The sequence below is a fragment of the Bos taurus genome, chromosome 7 (assembly GCF_002263795.3).
Source record: "Bos taurus isolate L1 Dominette 01449 registration number 42190680 breed Hereford chromosome 7, ARS-UCD2.0, whole genome shotgun sequence".
NCBI classification, from domain to species: Eukaryota; Metazoa; Chordata; class Mammalia; order Artiodactyla; family Bovidae; genus Bos; species Bos taurus.
The window spans coordinates 109,186,751-109,208,451 of record NC_037334.1 but is presented as its reverse complement, the minus strand read 5'-3'; the positions used below and the strand labels follow the sequence as shown (position 1 = coordinate 109,208,451).

At 45.3% G+C, this 21,701-nt stretch overlaps 1 long non-coding RNA gene across 5 annotated transcripts in view; it reads right to left on the bottom strand.

Moving 5' to 3' along the window:
• LOC112447502 (uncharacterized) overlaps positions 1-21,701 on the bottom strand; it is a 142,049-nt gene that overhangs the window by 105,806 nt on the left and 14,542 nt on the right. Inside the window, exon 1 of one of the 5 annotated variants that reach the window (XR_009495381.1) lies at positions 8,522-9,225. The exons of the other annotated variants lie outside the window; for them this stretch is intronic. This is a non-coding gene — a long non-coding RNA (uncharacterized lncRNA). Of the gene's footprint in view, positions 1-8,521; positions 9,226-21,701 lie in introns of those variants that run through there. 5 annotated transcript variants of the gene reach the window in all.

Below are 21,701 nucleotides of genomic sequence, written 5' to 3'. Positions count from 1 at the left end.
GGGGTTAAATACATCATCTGATATCTAATCTGGACCATGGAAGCATTCTTCTGTCTCTAACATGACTCTGCACGTGGGGTTTGGTTTTTCTGAAGAAACAGTCTTATTTTTAAAGACAAAGAAAAAAAACATATAATTTGTGATCAGATCAGATCAGTTGCTCAGTCATGTCCGACTCTTTGCGACCCCATGAATCACAGCACGCCAGGCCTCCCTGTCCATCACCAACTCCTGGAGTTCACTCAGACTCACATCCATCGAGTCAGTGATGCCATCCAGCCATCTCATCCTCTGTCGTCCCCTTCTCCTCCTGCCCACAATCCCTCCCAGCATCAGTGTCTTTTCCGATGAGTCAACTCTTCGCATGAGGTGGCCAAAGTACTGGAGTTTCAGCTTCAGCATCATTCCCTCCAAAGAAATCCCAGGGCTGATCTTCAGAATGGACTGGTTGGATCTCCTTGCAGTCAAAGGGACTCTCAAGGGTCTTCTTCAACACCACAGTTCAAAAGCATCAATTCTTCAGCACTCAGCCTTCTTCACAGTCCAACTCTCACATCCATACATGACCACTGGAAAAACCATAGCCTTGACTAGACGAACCTTTGTTGGCAAAGTAATGTCTCTGCTTTTCAGTATGCTATCTAGGTTGGTCATAACTTTCCTTCCAAGGAGTAAGCGTCTTTTAATTTCATGGCTGCAGTCACCATCTGTAGTGATTTTGGAGCCCAGAAAAATAAAGTCTGACACTGTTTCCACTGTTTCGCCATCTATTTCCCATGAAGTGGTGGGACTGGATGCCATGATCTTCGTTTTCTGAACGTTGAGCTTTAAGCCAACTTTTTCACTCTCCGCTTTCACTTTCATCAAGAGGCTTTTGAGTTCCTCTTCACTTTCTGCCATAAGGGTGGTGTCATCTGCATATCTGAGGTTCTTGATATTTCTCCCGGCAATCTTGATTCCAGCTTGTGTTTCTTCCAGTCCAGCGTTTCTCATGATATACTCTGCATATAAGTTAAATAAACAGGGTGACAATATACAGCCTTGACAAACTCCTAGGAAAAAAAAAAGAGAGTTTTTGGGCCAACCAAAATTGTATGTGAATCTCTCCTCTGCCACACACGAACTTGGTGACCTTGAATACAGCTTAACCATTCTGAGCTTGTAAAAATAACTGGCACTGAACCGTTTTCAATGTTTACAAGGCAGCTACTACTTACCCCCATGTTATAGACGAGGAAACTGAGGTTTAGAAACGTTCCACTTGCCAGTGGACACTGCACGGTGGAGTCCAAATCTTATACTTAACCACCAGCTGACACTACATGACAATGCCTGTCTCATAGGAATTGTAAAAATTAAGAAGATATTGCAGGTACTGTGCCTGGTGTTCTAAATATGACGGTAGCAATTATGATTTATTCTGAAGAACAAAGTCTATGTTTTTCTCTTTTCTTGTTTATATGTCCAACTCTAGGCTGCAGGAATCAAATGTTGATCATTTTGAAAAACAGAGATGCCTGCGATGAAACCGGGTGCTACTCGGGCATGGTGTCTTTGCTGTTGTTTTGTTTAAATGTTCATGTCAAGAAGGAACAGTCAGATTAACCCTTCTATAGGCAGTGTCTATCAGGTAAGTGTGGGTTAAGCAACAGGGTCAGTAGCTAACCACCAGTGGATAGGATAGCCCGCCGGTTGGGTTCTGACCTTCTCGACTCAGAAAGACCACAGAAGCCAGAAAGCAGGGTGGACGAGGCCTGTTTTGGTGGCTCGAGAGATTTATCCTCAGCGTCCCTGAGTGGCCCTCACACTGCCCCCATCTTATCTCTTCATCTGCTGGGTTTGTTACTCCAGCCCCTGTTCCTTTGAGCCCAGAGAATCCTGGGCTTGCCTTGGAAACAGACATCTTGCCACAGCTAACCAAATGAGCAAAGCAAAGATATGGTACGTGATCATGTAACCAGGCAGTTGGTCTCTCTGATGACATGAGCAAATTTAATGACAGAATCCACTTGTTCCTTATAGACTAAATTGTACCTTCTTTTTTCCTATCTTGCTCAGCACTTTCCCCTCAGCCATACTCTTGGTATAAGTGAGAATTAAAAAAATCTTCTTTCCAACACTCAATATCAAATACTTCCTCTCTGTGCTCAGATCTTTGGGACAAAGTTTCCCTCTGTTACCTGATTTCACACCCAAAAGTTGTCCATATTTTCCTTTCCTGAGACATGAAATGTAATTATCCGTCTGTCACAGCACCTGCAGCACGTCGGCTCACCGTTACTGTCACGGCGGCAGCATTACGTTTCAGCGGCGACCACGGCGATGACAGGGCAAGAATGTCCCTCATTTTTCCTGCCCTTTTCAAAAACAACTTGTCATGTAGAGGTTATGTTTTTATTAAAAGAATTCATCTCTTTTTCGACTTTCTATGTCAAATGAATCATTGTAATTGGACAATGACGTTTTCTGTCCAATCCACTATGGACTCAGACAAGCTAGTTAAATAAAAATTAACTGAAGAAACAGAAATTACTTTTATTATATACCACTACTCCAGGAGATAGTGAAGGACAGGGAAGCCTGGTGTGCTGCAGTCAATGGGGTCGCAAACAGTCGGACACTGACTTAGCAACTGGACAACAATACGGCAGCTGCTCATTCCACATGAATTCTACTGGAAGCCTGAAACATTAATTCAGACGTTTTGGCCATGCCTGACCTTATTCATATTGAAAAGCAGAGACATTACTTTGCCAACAAAGGTCCATCTAGTCAAGGCTATGGTTTTTCCTGTGGTCATGTATAGATGTGAGAGTTGGACTGTGAAGAAGGCTGAGTGCTGAAGAATTGATGCTTTTGAACTGTGGTGTTGGAGAAGACTCTTGAGAGTCCCTTGGACTGCAAGGAGATCCAACCAGTCCATTCTGAAGGAGATCAGCCCTGGGATTTCTTTGGAAGGAATGATGCTAAAGCTGAAACTCCAGTACTTTGGCCACCTCATGCAAAGAGTTGACTCATTGGAAAAGACTCTGATGCCGGGAGGGATTGTGGGCAGGAGGAGAAGGGGACGACAGAGGATGAGATGGCTGGATGGCATCACCGACTCGATGGACACGAGTTTGAGTGAACTCTGGGAGTTGGTGATGGACAGGGAGGCCTGGCGTGCTGCGATTCATGGGGTCGCAAAGAGTCGGACACGACTGAGCGATTGAACTGAACTGAACTGACCTTATTCATAACTGTGCTTACATGAATGTATCTGTGTTTGCATCAGACAATGAATGCATCCAGTGTCCGAAGCAGAACCATAGACCAAAACACTATAGTTGGTCTAGGGGATGAGAGACAGATTCTCCATTTATGAAACTGGGTGATAATAACTCCATAGATTTAACATCAAGATTAGAGTTCATAGATATAATATACCGCAAGGCATTCAGTACTTAGGGAATGTTAGCTCTTGACATATGGCACATGTCTATGTTAAAACTACCTACACACTCTTACTAAATCATCTAAAGGACATCCTCAGAGATTTAAATGTGGAATTACTGACTCAACCAAACCTCAGAAAATTATTCAAGGTCATTTAAGAGATGCTTCAGGGTCACCACTTCTGCAAACAGCCATTCTCTTAGAAGGTAGTGGAAAGTTCAGCGAGGCTTCGATGATTTGGGGCTGATGACTTGGAGAAGCAAAGAACAGTAGCAGAGACACTCGCCCACTTTGCGCTGCTTGTGTTCAGGCAGAACTAGCGGCGCTGTTAATTTTGAGTGACCCTACACAGTTCTCTGCGTTTGGGTGGTGCTTGTGCAGGCATCAAACCGACCCTCTGGGAACAAATGGGAAGGCAAATCAGCAACAGGCAATGCTTCTGTCAGTTTCTATCAGTTTCAGCGACTGTTGCCTTTCCATCACTGGTCTCCAACAGAACATGTGACTCGGTGGGCAGATGACTAATTTGAGAGTCAGAGCAGTTAACTTCACTTTTAAGGATTTCCTTCAAATTTGCTCCAAGAAGAGCGTCGCGGGTAACAGGGTGAGTTTTTAAATCAAAGACACTTAAATTGGATTCCCAGGTGGACATCTCACGGATTGAGTAAATCCAGAAAAGTTGCACAGCTTTCTGAATGCCAATTTCCTCATCAGAAATATTTCCTACCACAAAGGCTTGTTTTTACAAGTTCATGTTCACGTGTGCAAAGCACCCGTGTAGGCCTGGCAAATGGGAGCCAGTTGATAACAGCTTATTTTCTGTAAAATACTATTAGCACTTCCATCTACTCTCTGGCACTGTTCTAGGTAACTGGTGAATCTAGTAAACATCTGATCCAACAGAACAAACGCGTGAAAAGGACGGCAGACTTATGAATCAAAGATGGTGTTCACACAGCTGTTAAAAGCTCATGAGTTTTGCGTGCTCTAAAGTCACCTATATCTACTTATATTACACAGAACATTCAGCAAATGCTTTATTTAGATTTTACTAATAAGAGGACATTTTACATATCTGCTTTGCTTACATGATAGTCAAATATAGCTAATACTTTCAAAAAAGGTAGCTTGCAATTAAAGATCAATTTTCATGTCTTTAATACAGCGACAGTACTGGTTATCTAATAGGGTTGTTTTGAAACTTAAGAGAATGCCCCAAAAGGGCAAAATAAAACTTATAGAATACTGTAAGTTGTGAGTTTTTTGGTTTTTTTTTTTTTTTTTTACTATTAAGTCAACAATGGTCATTCTTTGCAAAGCAAATTACCCAATTTGCTAATTGTTCTTCCAAATGATTACATTGACTATTTATGCATGACATTTTAAGTAGTTAAAACAAGTCACAACAATAAACATCCCTAAAATGATAAAATGCAGCAAAACACTCTCCCATATTTCAGAGGACATCCTAGCTTCTAAAAAGTCAAAATAAATTATACAATGAACAAAAATAGCTAGATTTGTAAAAAGTGGACCAATGGCTGGTGGTGAATCAAATTCTTTTGTTTTGCAGTATTTATATGTGCAATGCATTGCACAATCACTTCTTACACAAAGCCCCAGATGCCTGATGAACTGTGGAAACAAGCTTCCCTCTGCTCTGCTGAAGTTAGAAACTCTTGCACAACCATTTGTTGTGTCCTTGACTTCACCTTCACTTTTCACTTTCATGCATCGGAGAAGGAAATGGCACCCCACTCCCGTGTTCTTGCCTGGAGAATCCCAGGGACGCGGGAGCCTGGTGGGCTGCCATCTATTGGGTCACACAGAGTTGGACACGACTGAAGCGACTTAGCAGCAACAGTTTGGTCCTAAAGTTTGTCAGCTTTTGGCTTGTGGGTATAATCTGATGTCTAAAATTTGCCAGTTTAATCAAATACATCCCCATATTTACTCAAATTAACAGGAGTGACTTTTAATTATACAAGGCTTATTCCCTGGACCTATTTGAAAATGCGATGAAAGCTGTGGGTTTTCTCTGCATATTACACGCACACACACAAGATTGTGAAGGCTGCTTTAGGAATCATCCAGTCACACAGCAGAGATAAGCGCCCTCGATGCAGACGAAACCGGTGTGTCCTTGAGAGTTCAGGGAGGGCAAGTGGTGAGCCGCGTCCGTGTGTACCACATTCTTCTCTGTATACCTGCGACTGGCACAGGGTCTTGATAACAGGTTCTCAGCAAATGTTGAATCGAAGAAAGAAGGCGTGAAAAATGAAGCACAAAGAACAGGCAGAGAACAGTAGAGGAGCCTTGATGTTGTATTTTATGAAAGCGTAACCAAACTCTCCCTTCCAAATGTCCACTCCCTTGGAGACAGGCATTCTGTTCGGCTCTACCAGCACAGCCGCCTTCCTCTGGGGACCCGGAAGAGTTGACGGTTTCACACAGTGGCTGATTCACAGCCAAGAAGGAAAGCGTGTCTGGGACGTGTGGGTCTCACGAGATCGCAGGTTTTCCTTGCTGAGCTCAGCAACGTGTGACTCTCGCCTCCTTCACAGGTAACACTCTAGCTTGCTGGCCACTGACATCACCGCCGTTTACTGCAAACCACAGAGGACAAACCCTCCCCAAGCACCAGGGCTGCCTGACAGCTTCTGCAGGTGTGTGAGGAAGCCACTCACCGACTCAGCGTCCCCTCTTTGGTGCAGGGACATTTCCTGAGAGGAGATTCTAACCGCGTCGGTTGTTACACATACCTAATTGTTTGTTATTAGGTATCAAGATTTCGGGGAGAAATATCAATAACCTCAGATATGCAGATGACACCATCCTTATGGCAGAAAGTGAAAAGGAACTCAAAAGCCTCTTGATGAAGGTGAAAGTGGAGAGTGAAAAAGTTGGCTTAAAGCTCAACATTCAGAAAATGAAGATCATGGCATCTGGTCCCAGAACTTCATGGCAAATAGATGGGGAAACAGTGGAAACAGTGTCAGACTTTATTTTTTGGGGCTCTAAAATCACTGCGGATGGTGACTGCAACCATGAAGTTAAAAGATGCTTACTCCTTGGAAGGAAGGTTATGACCAACCTAGATAGCATATTGAAAAGCAGAGATATTACTTTGCCAACAAAGGTCCATCTAGTCAAGTCTATGGTTTTCCCAGTGGTCATGTATGGATATGAGAGTTGGACTGTGAAGAAAGCTGAGGGCAGAAGAATTGATGCTTTTGAAGTGTGGTGTTGGAGAAGACTCTTGAGAGGCCCTTGGACTGCAAGGAGATCCAAACAGTCTATCCTAAAGGAAATCAGTCCTGAGTGTTCATTGGAAGGACTGATGCTAAAGCTGAAACTCCAATACTTTGGCCACCTGATGCGAAGAGCTGACTCATTTGAAAAGACCTTGATGCTGGGAAAGATTGAAGGAGGGAGGAGAAGGGGATGACAGAGGATGAGATAGTTGGATGTCATCACCGACTCAATGGACATGAGTTTGAGTGAACTCCAGGAGTTGGTGATGGACAGGGAGGCCTGGCATACTGCAGAGTCAGACATGACTGAGCAACCGATCTGAACTGAATTGTTTGTTGACCACACCCAGCCCTAGAATCTATCAGCTCTTTCAATTGGTCCTCCAAGGGCACCCCGAACCCCTAGAGAAGACATGGACAGGCTCTTGTTCACAAATTTCTACTGTGCAGAGCTGTGAACTTGAGGAGAAAGTACAAAATGAAGAAGCCTCCGGAAAGTAGAAGAGAAAGTAAAATTTCCCAACAATCCATCATGGAAGCTTCCCTTCACCACCCTGCATCTTTCTCCTTTCCAACACAAAAGTGCTCCTATTTCTAAGTCTCCCAATAGTTTTGGCTGCCAGAAACTACCATGACACATGAAGCAAACAGCAGTGGTGGAAATAAGGCAGCCACTGGGCTGATTATTTGAAATGAAATGGCACCCCACTCCAGTATTCTTGCCTGGAAAATTCCATGGACGGAGGAGCTGGTAGGCTACAGTCCACAGGGTCGCAAAGAGTCGGACACGACTGGGCGCCTTCACTTCACTATCAATTCTATGCAAGAGCAGCAGCATTCCTTTCATACCCTCAAAATTCCATGAGAAGGGCTTCCAAAAGCCTAACCAATATAACCGCAAGTTGACAACCTTTGTGATGAAATATTAAAAGCAGAAACAACTTCTCCCTCGTTGATTTTTCATATTCCTTTTTTTTTTCCCTTTTGAAAATACCCAGAGTCATTAAGTTTTCTCCGGGTATTAATGTCTACCCATCTAACAGTATTTAAAATGGAATAGGACTAAAAATGTGTGTCTTTCCCTGTCTCTACAGAATCTCTACCACCAAACTGGCACAAGGCAAAGAAAATAAGCAAGACAAAGGACTGTGCCACTTCTTAGCAACTGTCACTGTCCCTTTCATTTAAGATGCAATGTAACAGCTGAAAGTGAAAACTGAGAAGAATGAGAACTTTACTTACTCAGGACTCTGTAGTAACAATACATTAGGTAGCTGCCTTGAGGAGACACAGCGAGCCTTTTTACTGTGAGAGGCGGTGCCAAGACTGCTGGGGAAGAAACTGCAAAAGCTGTGTGCTCCTCCAGCCTTAGACTGTCCTGATTTTAGTGTGATGGTATTCCCTTCCCTCCAAGTGTTCACACACACACACACCCGCGTGGACTTCGCACACGATGCCACTAAGAGGATCTGCGTCTGGTAGCCCAGTTCACAGGTCTAGAGGGTTAGTTTGATTCCCCTTCATTTAAAAACAGAAGGGAGCTCTGACTACAAGGTCAATATGAAGTGGTCTGAGCTGTGTCAGCGATCACATTGCTATTCTAACGATGACAATTCCGAGGCGCCTCGGACTCGGGCGTCACCACCAGGCCATGGGGACAGGCCGCAGGTGACCTTGGCTTGGGTCAGCGTCCAGAACAGGCATCTTCAAGGTGCGCCCTTGGGTTTGTCTGCCCTTATTCCCTAGGGTCCTTCACATGAACCCTGGCTGCATAACCCTGACCTGCTGTGGAGACAGAGGGGATTCTGTCAATAAATCTCATACATGAATACCTGAGGATGTCCCAGCAGACCAGCTGAAGAGCAAGTTCTGAATTCCAAAGACATGCTTCCTGATTCTATAATTACAGAGATGATGGTGAAGTCACAAAAGGCTTCTGGGGAGCAGAGAGAAATTTAAGTAAAAGAGTATGCTCCTGGTTATAAAACAAGGCTGACTGCAGCTGTGTGATCTCAATTCTGAAGATTAAAAAAAATACACTTTATAAAAGCACAGTTTCCCAGCTTCATATTTGGCATGTCCAGAGAAACAAATTTATAGTAGACCAATCAAAGATATTCAGAGAAAGCAGACTATTCAAACACGGCTTCTCTAACCTCACCCAGCTGGCGATGACCACGTTATTAGACAAGCCCATTACACTGCATGGATACTAAGTGACACGCACTGTACTAGACACCAAGATATAGAAAGAAAGACCAAAATCCAGACGGCAACAGACCTATAAAAAAAGGATAGTGGTTTAGTGTTTAGTGGTTGCCTAGAATTAGGGGGAGCAACAGGGACTCCCCTGGTGGCTCAGACGGTAAAGCATCTACCTATAACGTGAGATACCCAGGTTCAATCCCTGGGTCAGGAAGATCTCCTGGAGAAGGCAATGGCACCCCACTCCAGTACTCTTGCCTGGAGAATCCCATGGACGGAGGAGCCTGGTGGGCTGCAGTCCATGGGTCGCAAAGAGCGTGACATGACTGAGCGACTTCACTTTCAGGGAGTGAAAATAGTGACTATTAAGCAAAGTGGTGTAAGGTTTCCCTGGAGCAGAATCAAAGGGCTCTAAAATTAAGGTTGACAGCGCACACCTCTATATATAAACTAAAACCCACTGAATTGTGCACCCTAAACACGTGACCATTATAGTGTATAAATTATGTCTCAAAAAGGCTGTTTCTAGTCACTAAAAAATCCAGACATCAAAAGTTCAGTATATAATTTGAAAGACAAACAAATAAATACAAACTTGCAATCTAAAATGCACCAAATTTGTCAACGCTTCTATGAAATCATCTCCATTGACTGAATAAATATATTATACTCTATACTTAAGATATATTGAGCTAAACGATTTATGGAAAAGACTTGCTAATGAGGAAAAATGAGTACAGCAAGCTTCTGATATCATATTACAAGCCAAAGAATAGAGGATATTCTGAGAAAAGTGCAAGATTCCAATCACATTGCCAGTACTTCTTCAACATTTTGGCCATGTCTTTTAATATTTCTGGCTTTTTTCAGCACTTACACTGTCATAAAATATTCCTAAAGGGTCGAAAAATGAAAATGAAATGAAAGTCGCTCAGTCATGTCCAACTCTTTGCGACCCCATGGACTGTCCATGGAATTCTCCAGGCCAGACTACTGGAGTGGGTAGCCGTTCCCTTCTCCAGGGGACCTTCCCACCCAGGGATCAAACCCAGGTCTCCCGCATTGCAGGCGGATTCCTTACCTGCTGAGCCACAAGGGAAGCGAGTACTAAAATAATATATTAATATTGTGTTCTGAAAAAACGTTTCACGTCTTGGGACTTCCCTGGCAGTGCCGTGGTTAAGCCTCCTTGCAGTCACTGCAGAGGAACTAAACCAGGACAGGAGCCGAGACTCCGCGTGCTGTGTGGCATGGCCAATATATATATGTATATACACTTCAAAGTTCACATCTGAAAATTCTACCTTATGAAATTTAATCCTTTAATGGTTCAAATGGTTAGTTATCACCGTAATGTCAATCTACAGACGAATGGGTTCAGTGCACGCTGAGGCTGTGGTTTATTCCGTCTGTTTCCGTATTGTGGTGCTAAGCAATGGTACTGGCCAGGGACTCAGGAAACAAGCAGCACATTCACAGTGGGATGTGCCGAGGAAGGGCCAAAGGCTGTTCACGAAGCTGCTGGTCAGTGTGGAAGAACCGCAACGGATAGTGCAGTAACGAGGAGAAAGAGGGCTTACCAGCCCACAAGAACGGAGGTTATTAAAGGAGGCCTCTCCCAGTCAAGGGACAGAACAGCCTGAGCCAACCCTGCAGGGACTCCCACTGGCCGAACCTGACTGGAATGCATCGCATCTGAGGCAGAGGCGGGCACGGAGAACGATGAGGAAGGTCTGGAATGCAATCGGAAGGTATGCAGCACGGCCGCCCAGGCCTTAAACTCCAGGACCGCCTCTTCCTTTATCCAGACATACAGTGTGTCAGCTCTGGAAAAGTGGGGTGGCTTTAAAAACGGTGGAGACCTAGGAGATGCTGAGGAGATCAAGAAAAGATGGAAAAAATACACGGGAAGAACTGGATAAAAAAGATCTTAATGAACCAAATCACTACGATGGTGTGGTCAGTCACCCAGAGCCAGACATTCTGGAGTGCCAAGTCAAGGGGGCCTCAAGAAGCACTGCTGTTAATAAAGCTAGTGGATGTGATGAAATTCCAGCAGAACTATTCAAACCCCTAAAGGAGGAGGCCATCAAGGTTTTGCATTCATATGTCAGCAAATCTGAACACTCAGCATTGGCCACAGGACTAGAAAAAGTCAATCCTCATCCCAATTCCTAAGAAGGGCAGTACCAAAGTCTGTGCTAACCATTGGACAGTTGCACTCATCTGCCATGCTAGGAGGGTCATGCCTAAAATCTTGCATGTTAGTCTTCAGCATTATGCGAACCAAGAACTTCAGATGTCTAAGCTGGGTTTAGAAAAGGAAGAGGAACTAGAGATCAAACTGCCAACATTTGCTGGATTATAGAGAAAGCAAGGGAACTTCAGAAAAACATCATCAGCTGTGTTAAAGCCTTTGACTGTGTGGGCCACGACAAACTGTAGAAAGCTCTTCAAGAGATGGGAGTACCAGACCATCCTAGCTGTCTCCCAAGAAACCTGTATGCGGGTCAAGAAGCAGCAGCTAGAACCCTGTATGGACAAACTGATTGGTTCAAAATAGAGAAAGGAGTACGACAGGGCTGTCTGCTGTCACCCTGTCTGTTTAATCTACATGCTAAGCACATCATGAGAAACGTCGGGCTGGATGAGTTACAAGCTGGCATAAAGATAGGCAGGAGACCCATCAACGACCTCAGATACGCAGGTGATAACACTCTAATGGCAGAAAGCAAAGAGGAACTAAAGAGCCTCTCTATGAGGGTGAAGGAGGAGAGTGAAAGAGCTGGCTTAAGACTAAATATAAAAATCTAAGATCATGGCACCCAGCCCCATTACTGCATGGCAAATAGAAGGGGAAAAGGGGGAAATAGTGACAGACTTCCTCTTCTTGGGCTCCAAATGCACTGCAGACGGTAACTGCAGCCATGAAATCAGAAGGCGATTGCTTCCTGGCAAGAAAGCAATGACAAACCTAGCCAGTATGTTGAAAAGCAGAGACATTACTCGGCCAACAAAGGTCTACGTAGTCAAGGCTACAGTCTTCCCAGTGGTCAACTATGGCTGTGAAAGCTGGACCATAAAGAAGGCAGAGCACCAAAGAATTGATGCCTTTGAACTGTGGTGCAGGAGAAGACTCCTGAGAGTCCCTTGGACAGCAAGGAGAGCCAACCCGTCCATCCTAAGGGAGATCCGCCCTGAATACTCACTGGAAGGACGGATGCTGAAGCTCCAGTATTTTGGTCATCTAATGCAAATAGACGACTCATTGGAAATGTCCCTGAGGCTGGGAAAGATTGACAGCAGAAGGAGAAGAGGGCATCAGAGGATGAAATGGCTGGACAGCATCACCAACGCAATAGATTTGAACTTGGGCAAACTCCGGAGATGGTGAGGGACAGGGAGGCCTGGCATGGTACAGTCCTTGGGGTCACAAAGAGCTGGACACGACTGGGAAACTGAACAACAGCAGCAGCTACCTTATCCTTTATCCAGATATAAAGTGTCAGCTACGGAAAAGCAGGACGGTCCTGCAAAGGTTAAGAATAGAGCTCCCGTAGGATCCAGCAATTTCGCTTCTGGTTTTACAGCTGAAGGAATTGAAATCAGTTATCTCAAAGGGATATCTGCACACCCATGTTCATTGAAGCATTAGTCACAACATCCAAGATATGAAAATAACATAAATGTCCTTTTACGGATGAATGGATAAGGAAATTCCATAATAAAGGAATATTAAGACTATAAAAAAAAGTCTACCTCAACATGGATAAAGCCGGAGAGCACTACGCTAAGTAAAATAAGCTACACAGAGAGAGAAATACCATATGGCAGTGCATCTATGTGGACTCTTAAAAAAACAAAAACAAAAATGAGGTCAAAGGGTATGAATTCCCCATTATAGGAAGAATAAGTTCTGGGGTCCTGATATGCAAATGGTGACTATACTTAATAATATTTATATACTTGAAAATTGCTAAGAGTAGGTATTAAACATTCTCACCACACATAATAAAGGACTTAATTATGCGAAGTAATAGATGTGTTAATTACCTGGATTTCAGTAATCAATCAATGTATATGCATATTGGATCACCACATTGAGAATTCAAATATACATATAAGTACTTGTCAATTATTCCTTAGTGACTTTTAAATTTTTAAAAAGTTTTCTTAAAAGAGGAACGTGTCCCCAGTATAGAGGTCACACAATGGCTCACTAGTTAACACATTAGAACAGTCAATTTAACCAGCTCTCACATCACCATTTGTGTCCACCATGAGAAAGAAGAGAAAACTTTTGAATCAAAATTATAGAACGAAACATAACCGCTGCAGCTAGTCATCCTAATCGTCTACCACCCTGGCCCGCGCTCCTCACACCTCCACCAAGACCTCAGCCACACAAATACTTCGCCCAGCAGTGTGGTCCAGACTTTCTGCCAAACGTAAGACTGCAGTGGACTAATCTTAATTGCATTTCTGTAGTTTTCCATAGACCAGAACTACTGAGAACAGCCTATTCAGTACACAAGTAAGAAATCCTCTATTAAATCCTCTGGTCTCCTGCTACTCTGCTCCCACTGAGCAGCATAAATTATATTCCTTCCTGGTAACTGGGGTAATCACCCCGTACAAAACAGTGACCCCCTTCTCTGCCACAAGGAGCCCAAAATGACCAGAGTACCGAGCAGAATAATGACTGCTCTCTGATACAGTAATTCCTCCTTTTATCCCTAAGTCCTCCCAAACCACCAAAGCCAAAACTGTAGATATGAGAAGCAATTGCTTCCCAAGTGGGCTGTGAGGGGGAATAGTGAGAGAGGTCACTCACATTCTTGTAGCAGAAGGCACGGACTCTGGCTAGCAGAGAAATGAACATACATGAGAGACTAGCTCAGAGAAACGTTTGTTCAGGACATCCCACATCCTGCCACGCAATACCTCGGTCTCCCAAGGTGTCTTCTAAGCAGGAAACAGAACCCAGCTGTCAGAAGTCTGCCCCAGCAGGCTGCTGAGCCGCACTTCCCAGCGACGAAACACACGCCGAGGCCGCGGATGGTGCCCGCGCTTCCACACTTCCGCGGCTGTGACACGCGCCCTGGCCGGAGGGGGCGCCATGCCGGGTACCCCGGGACTGAAGAGGATGCTCCGCAGACACACGCGCGGAGGGTAGCATTTCTGGAGTGGGGACCGCAGCCCTGGGGGACTGAGCTCCGCCTCCCTCTCTGGAGACTGTCGGCACAGCCAGCACAGCGCCAGCTCGCTCACTGGTCCCCCGTTGACACGGGAGCCCTGTCGGGAGCTGGTCTGCGTTTTTGGAAGTTCGCACAGTTAGGAGTGGCAGTGGCCACCGGAGTGAAAGCCCACGAGTGTGAAACCACGAACCACGTAGAGCTTCTGTCCCAGCTACTCCGGATGCTTTGCAGTTGGACTCACTGGACTAGAAGCAAGTGGGTTGGGGGAAATTGCATCCACAGAACGGACATCTTCATTTCCGCGTTGAGTGTCCTCTGACGGCTAGACGTGGAACAATGAGGGTCTCACATGCTGTCCCCACCCTCAGGGACCCACGCACACGCCTCACTTTCAGTCACACTTACAACCGGCTTTTCAACTGTGTTACTTCCAAGTCCCCACCAGTCGGCCAGCCCTTTAGCTACTGCCTCTGAGTCACTGTGGGTCTGATTTTCCACACCACATATCCGACCAGATGGTCTACGAGGAGCTCTGCTCACATGGAGGACTCCTGTTAACCAGCGTTTTCATCCTGAGTAGACAGCAGTGCAGCAGGCAGTCTGTTCTTGCTGGTACCAACACACCACACAGAAAACCTACGAACCAGGCCGGTGCCTTTCTCTCCTGCATCCACGAGTCAGGAAGCCCATACAGAAGTTCTATTTCCAATTACTGAGTGCACCATTGGAAATGAGACTTCCATACAGGCGCACTCTAGGGGCTTCCCAGCTGGCGCTAGTGGTAAAGAACCCACCTGTCAAGGCAGGAATCAGAAGAAACATGGGTTCAATCCCCGGGTCAGGAAGACCCCTGGAGGAGGAAATGGCAACCCACTCCAGTATTCTTGCCAGGAGAACTCCATGGACAGAGGATCTTGGCAGGCTACAGCCCATGGAGTTACAAAGAGTCGGACATGACTGAAGTGACTTAACAAATTTTACAACTGGGGGAAAAAAGACCCTGATACTGGGAAAGATTGAAGGCGGGAGGAGAAGGGGATGACAGAGGATGAGATGGTTGGATGGCATCACCAACTCAATGGACATGTGCTGAGTAAATTCCAAGAGATGGTGGAGGAGGGGGAAGCCTGGTGTGTGGCAGTCCATGGAGTGGCAAAGAGTCGGACGCGACTGAACGACTGAACGACATGGGTTTGTGTTCTTTCTGGACACACCGTGAGACAGACACTCTCTAGGACTCCGTATGATCTGAGCTCTATAAGGTTTCACAAAGACTAGTAAACAACAGTATTATTTTAACTTTCTGGGGATCATTTTAAGTTCAGAGCCGGTACTCAATAAACCCCAGAAAAGCTGAGTTTCATTCTCTCCCATGCACGGTCACCTGGTAAATGACTTCTGGAAGAGCAGAAGAATACATGTGGGTTTGTTGCAGTCACTCCTCAGAGAGACCTTCCCTCCCCTTAACTCAAAGGAATCTGGGGCTGTGCCCTGTAAGGAAACGGATAGATCCCACTTATAGTAATCCAATATTGTTTTCAACCCAGCCAAACTAAAATTTGTGTTTGCCTATGTATTTCAAGAAGGATTTTATTAGGCTGCCACCTATTGCATTTCTAAGGAGCCACTGCCAGCAATTCCTGCAGGTCAGACATCTTCCAACAACCATTTTAAACATGATTTTAATTGTAGAAATTGCATCACCACCTGTTCTCTACAACTCCATGTGATATTACTCCTGTTGACACAAAAAGAATTTCACTGAAGTTTCCCTATGTTATTATATATGGGCTACAGAGACTTAGCAACTCACAGGCCTTCAAGGATGGTGTGTGCTCCTTACCAATGATTTCTTAATGCCTCAGTGAAGAGGGTGCCTGCCACGTCATTGCAGAGTGTGTGAGTGGGAGAGGCTGAGCAGGTTACACAAGAAATCCATTCCAACAGCCCCATTTCCTTCAGCTTCAGACTCCCACGTCTTCCGAATGGTGGAAAGAGGAGAGCTAGCATTTTAACATTTCTCAGTGTAAGCCAGCCTTGGGGACAGCTTCAGATCAGCCAGTTCATTAAACTAGACATGTCTGCACCTAGTGTTTTAACCAAAACATTAGATTCTGAATTCCAAATGAGTACACTCACTTCCGTGAATTCAGTCTTCTCTGATTATATTTCATCAGAGTTGCTCAAACACCTCAAGAATCCACTCCTTGCTTGCTCTCCAAGTTTACTTCCCGGGCTACCAATGCCAATGACAAGGTCATTTGTCCCTTTTCTGGAAGTATACTTCTTTTTTATGTAACTTTTAGATTTCGATTTAACTTTTAAAAAAATGGATGAAGTCTACATGAATGGCGTAAAGAATTCTAATGTAACTTTCAACCATAATCAACAAGTGTTAACCCTTTATGTTATTTATGATTTTGTTTTTGTCTGTGAACACATCCTTGTGCATTTTTCTTCTGAATCATTTGCCCTTTGAGTGGAAACTGCACAAGTCATGCATGTTACCTCAAAGTACTTCAATATGCGATTTTCAAGGACCAAGGACATTCTCTTACATAAGGGCCATATAATAAATAAAGTCGGGAAATCTAATTTGGATACAATATTGTTATATAATTCACTATCTGTATTTGAGATTGCCACTTATCCCAATAATGTCCTCTACAGGTGTTTTTTCCTCAGATAATGAAATATATTTATTTTTTCATAGCAAACTTTTCTTTATGTTCACAGTAAGAGCACTTATAAACTACTCTTCTAAAATCGCAGGTGCCTGGTAAGCACTGACAAGTGCAGATGCAGTGTTACACAGCAGAGCTCTAGCAACCACTGGGTTTGCAAAGCTGAAGTTTCACTGTCTTTCGGTCCTTGGCCCTCACAGTTCTGCAGCGTCTCCGTGAGTTTGACCGTTTTAGGTGACTCACACACGGGGACCACACAACGTCTGTCCTTCAGTGACCAGTGTGCTTCGCTAAGTATAGTGTCTTCCATGTCCATGCATGTTCTATAGATCTTTTACCTCCTTGTTCAGTTTTATTCATGAGTATTTTATTCTTTTTGGTGTGATTGTAAATGAGGCCGCTTTCTTCATCTCTCTGTGGACAGCTCACTGTTAGAGAAGTTCGGGGAAGCACAGAAGTAGAAATTCCCCAGCCTCGTTCCTGCCTGATCCCTTTCAACTTCTTAGGGTCTTGCCCGTCTCTACCAGTCCCCTCGCTGCAGTATTCACAGGGTCGTGTGTGATCAGCCTGGCAGCTGCCCAGACCCGACAAGCAGAGATGCAGCAGCCAAGGCTGATTCCCACCGAGAACGGACCAAGACACGGGACCTCACTCTCCTCCTGCCTTGGGTCGCCAGCGGCGACTCCCCTCTGCTGAAACACAGGCAGGAGGCAGGGAAGCCTGCCGCTATCATTGACTCAGGCCAGCTCACAGACAGGGCAGAGGGGAGAGGGTCGGACACAGTCTGAAACGGGAAACCACAGACGCCCACACAGCCCCAAAGCCCACTCACCCAACCGACCAAAGGGGAGGATTCTGAAGAATAACCTCGGGGAGGTTAGAGAACTAGGCTCAGAAATGAAAGGGGGTCACGGCCAGAGACAGACTCTAGTGACAATCTAGTGAGATGAACCCCGTCACCCAAATTCTAGAGAGGGCCCAGTGGAGAAGAAGTGGCCACCGCTCCAGGGTCCTTCCTGGGAAATCCCCGGAGAGGGGAGCCTGGCAGGTTAAGTCCACGGAGTCACAAGAGTCAGACACGACCCAGCAGCCAAACAACAACAGAAGTTTAGCTTGTGCCGAATTTAGTTAAGAGGACAGACAGGACCTCTGATTCAGTTCAGTTCAGTCGCTGTCGTGTCCGACTCTTTGCGACCCCATGGACCGCGGCACACCAGGCCTCCCTGTCCATCACCAACTCCCAGAGTTTACTCAAATTCATGTCCATTGAGTCGGTGATGCCATCCAACCATCTCATCCTCTGTCCTCCCCTTCTCCTCCCACCCCCAGTCCCTCCCAGCATCAGGGTCTTTTCAGTTGAGTCAGTTCTTCACACCAGGTGGCCAAAGTATTGGAGTTTCAGCTTCAACAGCAGTCCTTCCAATGCACACTCAGAAGTGATCTCCTTTAGGATGGACTGGTTGGATCTCCTTGCAGTCCAAGGGACTCTCAGGAGTCTTCTCCAACACCACAGTTCAAAAGCATCACTTCTTCGGTGCTCAGCTTTCTTTATAGTCCAACTCTCACATCTATACATGACTACTAGAAAAAACAGGCTTGACTAGACAGACCTTTGTTGGCAAAGTAATGTCTCTGCTTTTTAATATGCTATCTAGGTTGGTCATAGCTTTTCTTCCAAGGAGCAAGCATCTTTAATTTCATGGCTGCAGTCACCACGTGCCAAATTTAGTTAAGAGGACATACAAGACCTCTAATGGAGTGCTGTCAGCTCCTACTCAACAGGTTAGAAATGGTATCCCAATGGAAAGCAGAAAAAGTGTGCTGGGCCACCTGCAAACAGTTTGTGCCGCTTTAGACGTGGAGGGGTCCCCTGCAGGGGCAGAGCCTGGCTGCCCACCAGGGAAGGCCTGCTGTGGGCAGGGCAGCCGCTGTGGCTGCCCCAGCGTGTGGAAATGTGAGCGTCACTTGAACGCCTGGTCTAGCCAGGGCTACCTGACCACCCTCCCCACGCCGGACACCTGGGGCCCTCCAGCAAACTTGTGCGTATTTCTCGCTTGCCCCTCGGATCGTGTCCGTTGAAGAAGGCGTCACGTCATTCCCACTCAACCACACTGCTTGGGAGGCAGAGTCCACAGCAGTTCGTTTTTATATCCCCCATACCCAGCTTAATGCCTTAAGCATGCAGCTCAATAAATACCAACTGAACAGATGAATAAATGAATGAAAAAAGCCACCTCTTGAACCATCCAGAAAACACTAAGCTCGATTTAGTTGGAAAGGCAAGTACATTTATGACGACCTCCCATCCTTCACTCATGATATATATGCTATTCTTTTAAAGTGAGAACTTGCTTAGAAATAACTCAGTCCAGAAAATAAGGAAAAGAAGGCTTCAGTGTTCCGTAGCAGCGGGGACTCTGACTGGCATGGCCACTTCGTTTCTAGGCGTCTCTGGGAACTAAGTGAAAATCTTCACACACACTTCCTCCTCTCTTCGCATCTCTCTGTGATTTCTCAAAGGAGCAGAAACTCTTTGATACTTTCCTTCTGTTAGGAAAATCACTGTGAGTCTCATATGAGTCTCAAATCAGCATTTATATTTTTTAAAAATAGATTTGGCTGATTTGAAAACATGTTAGAATTAGCTACAGTTAAGATTCAACTCATGACCGACAGCATCTTCTGGTTGAATTTTAAGTGACCAGAGTTTAAAAATAGTCTTTCAATGGGGCAAAATCAGCTTTATTCCCATGCTAACTCACTTAACCACTGCAAGATCTCAAACAAAATGTTTAAAAATAAAAAGGAAAAGAGAATGCGTGGGTGACATACAAAGCAATCTCACGGAGTTTAAAACCCTGCCCTGGCTGCTTCTTACACACACACACTAGCTGTGGCCTTCGGTGCCTTGGCATTTTGTACATCTTGCCGTGTGTGACATGGTATGCACACATGTTAGCTGTGCCACTGGTATCTTAAAGGAGGGCTTACCTAACCAAAATGCTAAAAATCTAACACATATACGAGCACAAGCCTTGAACAAGCTTAAAAGGAGAACACAAGGCAATGGACCGTTTGAATCACTAATAACAGTAAAAATAAAACAGTAAGGCAGTATTTTGGCTGGTAGGCAGAGAACTTTTTAAATAATAAGAAAAAATAATTGCTAACACTGGAAAAGATTCAATAAAGTAGGAACTCTCCTCACTTCTGGAAGTAGTGCAGATTACAGTTTGACATTAGGCATCAAGTGTCTTAAAATATTAATATCCTCTGACTGATCTAATCTCGCTTTGAAGATCCAGCCTAAGAAATGATTCCAAATGCCTGTGGTACAGTTCGCGAGCAGCTATTCATTTTGCCGAGACACTCCTCAATTAAAATTATATAAAAGGCCAAGACGGTTGACATCGCCCTTCCATGCTGTTCGCCTCCCTGCTGACGCCCCGTGCCTTCTCAAGTTCTCCGTGCCTCCTGTTCCTTGTTCCTTGGCTGTTCCCCTGTCTCCTAAGCTTTAGACAAGGAGAGGCATCAGGCTGGGATGAGAAGAGACTCAGCCAGCTTCTCTGAAATTACACTCGACCCTCTAATTCCACGACAGCTACTCTGTCTAACTCAAAGTCTTGCTCATTTGGGGCCTTGCCAGGCCCACACTTACCATAGAGAAAGAAAATAAATCATTGATGGGAAACAGGGGTTCTTAAAGCTTTTTCTGAGAAAGAAGGGATAAAGTAGACTGGGCGGGGGGCAGGGAGAAGCAATCAGGTACACACACACATGCCCTGAACGTAATTTCACCTGGAGCATTAGAACCATGCCCACTGGCATCTAATGCCTTGTCCACTCACGCAGACCATCATTTCCAAGGTCACTTTCACAACTGGGCATACGTGGGCTGCCTTTGGCATTCTTTGTCCCTACACAGGTTTGAGAAGATTGAAAAAGTACGATGTTTTCTGAGGCTGGCCTTTGGGTTTGAACAAAAAAGCAGAAGGGCAGTGCTTTGTAGAAGTCAAGAAAAAGAAAAACTTTATTCCTAGAGCCAGAAGCTTAGCGTTCACTATGGGGAGGCACTGGTACAAACAGCGGTGGTGATGATACCGTCTGGCACGTGTCTACACAGACCCACACCTGGTCTTTGCAGGGTGCAGGTCAGTGCTAGCAGCTCAGTGCTAGAGAGAGCCCCCCAGCTCACAGGGCACCCCCTCATTCTCCCACTCATCACACGGTGAGGGACGAAGAAGCAGACCCAGGGCACAGAACCCGAGATCTAAGCCCCATCCACACACCCCTGAAGCAGCTGTGCCTTGTCTTCAGACTTAGAGAAATCCGGTAAAAGTGCACACGAAATCGTTGGCAGTGGCTTTGGGGCCCATTGGCATCAGGCTGTCAGTAGCTCTATTATTAGAGGAGAGTGGGTTTAAGTGGACACATCCCCTTGGCCCCGTGCGCTCCTCTCCCTACAGGGAGTGAAGCAAGCGGAACACTGCAGGGGCTTCCACTAAAACCCTGGAGCTCAGGCAGGAGTCGCAGCAGCCAGCATCTCTCCGTCCACAGGCTTGGACCCATCGTATCCTCACTCGCTCTGAGTGTGGAAGGAAGGGAGCTGGAATGTCCCTACGTTTATCTCGATGACCCAAAGATGCTCATGTCTCCCCTTCCCTCTGATGGTGATGACAATACATTGGCAAGTTATTAATACGGTAATCAGTATCCCAACTGGGTTTGATCGTGAAGATTTTGTTGGAGTCTCTCACATATGAAAGTAAGAAGATTATCATTCTACCTATAAATAACAGGCCAGGCTGATGACAGAAGAGAAGGAATCACTGCCTTAGCTCATGTACCAGAAAGTCAAGAGGAAGGGCAGATAGGAGCTCCTGTTTTCAATGCCATTAGTCTGTTATAAATAGCTATCTAAATGG